This window comes from Aplidium turbinatum, chromosome 6, assembly GCF_918807975.1.
Source record: "Aplidium turbinatum chromosome 6, kaAplTurb1.1, whole genome shotgun sequence".
Lineage (NCBI taxonomy): Eukaryota > Metazoa > Chordata > Ascidiacea > Aplousobranchia > Polyclinidae > Aplidium > Aplidium turbinatum.
The window spans coordinates 30,397,149-30,400,763 of NC_137477.1; positions in this window are offsets into that span (position 1 = coordinate 30,397,149).

Sequence of the window (3,615 nt, forward strand, 5' to 3'; positions counted from 1 at the left end):
TAAAGATGAAGCTGCCACTAATTCATTTGTTGCTTTTTAATCTTAATGGACACGTCTGCTGGGAACTATTACTTGTCAGAAAGGTTTGGCAAACTCGAAGTGTAGGCTAAGTCTGGTCATATATTCTTTTAAAGTAGCTTAGGTTATCTGTTGGTGAAATATAAACTCTCACTATCTTTATGTATGTCACTGTATTTAGTATTCAATTATTAGATATGTGAATATGAAAGGGATGATGGGCAATGTGATTAGCTTAATTAAAGCATAAACTGAATTTCTCTGTTAAAGTTTGGTGAAAGTTAAAGTACGGCATCTTGTATGTCTGTGGTGCAACAAAGCAAACTTTCTACCAAAGCTTAAATACGGAATGCAATTTAGTTTCTACCAAAGCAGCACTTTCTACCAAAGCTTAAATACGGAATGCAATTTATTACTGTAGGTACTTTAAACAAAAATTACCACACTTTGAGCATACTGTGTATAACGAAAAAGAAGGCCTAGATTACAGGGCCGTGTGAGCACCATCTCCCCCCCAACCCCCTGAAATTCACTAGTGGACATGTCGTATTTCTGATAAATGATTATGAGTGTAATTTGACACACTGAATAGCACCTAAATGACCAGGAGCTGCACCTAAATATCCAGATGCCATAGTGCGCGCACCTATTTGGTATTCGGGTCATTCCATGTCAACTGTCCCAAAAAAATGAAAATTTTAACCCAACATCTCAGATTTTGCACAAATTTAATATACAGGAAGAACTTTTCGTGCTGATTTCAAAGAACTAATTTTTTTGGAAAATGGTTGAGGTTTGACGAAGTTAAAGCCAATATAAAATGGCTACTTTTGTGGTCAATGAAGCGGAACAATTAATATGAAAGTCATTAACTAACTTCAAAACTAAATTACTTTCTTAGTAATTATTTTATTGTAATGAAATCTTGAAAAAAGGTTACCTCTTTTATCGTTTCTTTACTTATGAAGATAAATAGCAAAAAATTCATGTGCTTACCCCAATTTGGGGGTAAAGAAAGAAAGTGGTCCTCAAAATCACTCATGCGTGACCCAATTTTTGAACACTATTTACTCGAAGAGCACAGGTGGTATTGGCATGTGTAATACATCATTGGAAAGCAATGGCTGAGAAGATCTTAGTCGCAAAATATCCTCAATGCTTATTTGATGTCTTCTGAATGTAAGATGCATGAAATTTGAATGTCATTTTCCATAATTTACTATAGACTCTATAGAGCCAAGGCTGTACTTTTTGAATTGTAACACTTTAGCAATGCAAAATCTTAGCCTTGTAATGAGGTAAAATGAGTTGCTGTAGATGCTCCTTGGAACTGTTTGACTATGTACAAGAACTTTCTCAGATATGGAGCAGTGCATAAGTTAATATCAGCAATGTTTCTTGGCTTGTGGGACATTCTCACAAATTTACAAGTCAAAAGTACAAAAAGTGAACAACAGAGGGGTTGTGTGCACCAGTGGCGTATCCTGGTTGGTTGAGCAAGGGAAGCAATAAAAGTCGTGGGGAATCAGAGCGTGCCGAAGGCACGTGTTTTCTAAGGGTGTCCGGGGCATGCCCCCCCCCCGGAAATCTTTTTGCAAAATTGCTCTCAAATAATGGATTAATGTGCTTTCTGGAAACACTTTTAGGGTAATGTTTGTATAAAATTTATAAGCAGATAAACAGCTATTAACTTATTAAAGGTAGCTCTTACACACGAACGGGCAAAAAATGCGGCTAAAATTGGAAAACACCAAAAATTCAGCTACAGCTAACTACTGCTGTAGTAGCTTAAGCCAGAATTTATTTCAGTCAAGTTTAGCCTAGACATCACATATCCTGTCTTATGCCAAAGTCTATCCAGCCAGGATAGCAGTGTAAAGCCAACATTTGGCTCAAACTTTTGCTTACAAGGCCGATATTATAACCATAACAGCGCTTTAAATTTTTTAATTTCAACCCACGGGCGCAATATCCAACAAAGCAGAGTTGCCAGATTATGATAAGGTCTAAAAACTAAAATAATACAAAAAAAGACCAAAAATAAGGAAAATATTAGACAAAAAGGAAAAATGGATATATTTACCTGTTTCTATTAAAAATAATAAAATGCACATAGATTTTATGACTTTTAGCGGATTTCAATAAATTGAAGCAAAAATAATTCTGCAAGTATAGCCCGAAAAATAGCAAGTATAAAAGGACTGTAGTGGATGAGTTTTAATCCGCCACATTACGAGTATTAAACAAGTATAGAACATATATTGAACAATGGTGAACATGGTTTCATCTGGTAAGGTTACAATATTTGAGAAATATTCATTATTATTATGCATTTTGAAGAATTAATTCAACAAAACAGCCTAATTTGAGGAATTTGGCCAATCTGGTAACCCTGCGACAGGGAAGCGATTGAAAAATTGCTTCCGTGGATTAGTTAAAAGAAACGTAACTCGCGCAAACTTTGCTCTGCTTTTTTTCCTTAGTCTCTCACTTGTTTCTTAGTATAGCAAACACGAGAGCAAGGGAAGCGATACGAATGTTTGCTTCCGTAAGCTTCCAACTTTTTTGAAATTAAAACCGAGCTGAAATTACACGGGGACAGGAGTTAGAAACCGTTCTAATTTGTATTCAGGTCAAGAAATTACGAAACCGTTTTATTGAAAAATATAATTTTCTCTTTTTTGAATTTTGACAGGGGAAGCAATGCTTCCCTTGCTTCCATTGAGGATACGCCCCTGGTGTGCACCCTATTGTTGACGTAAGTTATCTGAAAATATAATATCATAATTCATTTGTCTCCAAAACGAATATGGCAAAATAAGCAATCAAGATTTTGGAAACAATAAACTACTATTCAATAGCTTTCATTTGAGCCCACTTTTACAGTTCTAGCTGGTGTGCTCATGTAGATACAGCAGTTTAAAATTGTTGTTACGCATGAGCGCACATTATGCCTACACCTCCATCTTTACCCCCTAACTATGCAGGCCACATGCAAAAAGTGCTAAAACGTTTATAAGCTTATTAAGTAGGACTTAGACACAGCTCTTGCTGAATTTAAAGGTAATAACATGATCAGATTATAAGAAATTGAATTTTTAGTGTTTGTACTAGTAAATGGGAGCAAGCGTTCTGGTTGAGTGATCACAATAAATGCAATATTTCAAACTCACATAACTTCACCAAACAATAATGGATTTAAAAAATTTTTTTTTTGTTGAGTTCAGTGTTTTGACCTCAATCTGCTCATGAAATGTCAAAACAATCTGAGATGGTGGGTTAACTGGCTGGGACAGCTGACAAATAATGACCCATTCATGAACCCACAGTTTTTAAAGCATGGATTAAAAAAGGCAATTATTTTGTATAACCAAATTAACCAGTTTTATAAAAAGGTTATGTTTAAATGATATGTTCCAGAGTTGGTGTCATAAAATTTTCAAAGTAACTTTATTTAATGGAATGACATGTCCAATCATGGCAATTCAAACGCCCAGTATACTGTTCAAGTGTTCAACTAATCAACTAGAGTTGACTGTGCTCAAAGTTTTTAAAAAGATTTAACAGTTTGACTTTGTCTTTTGTTATTAGGTGTTT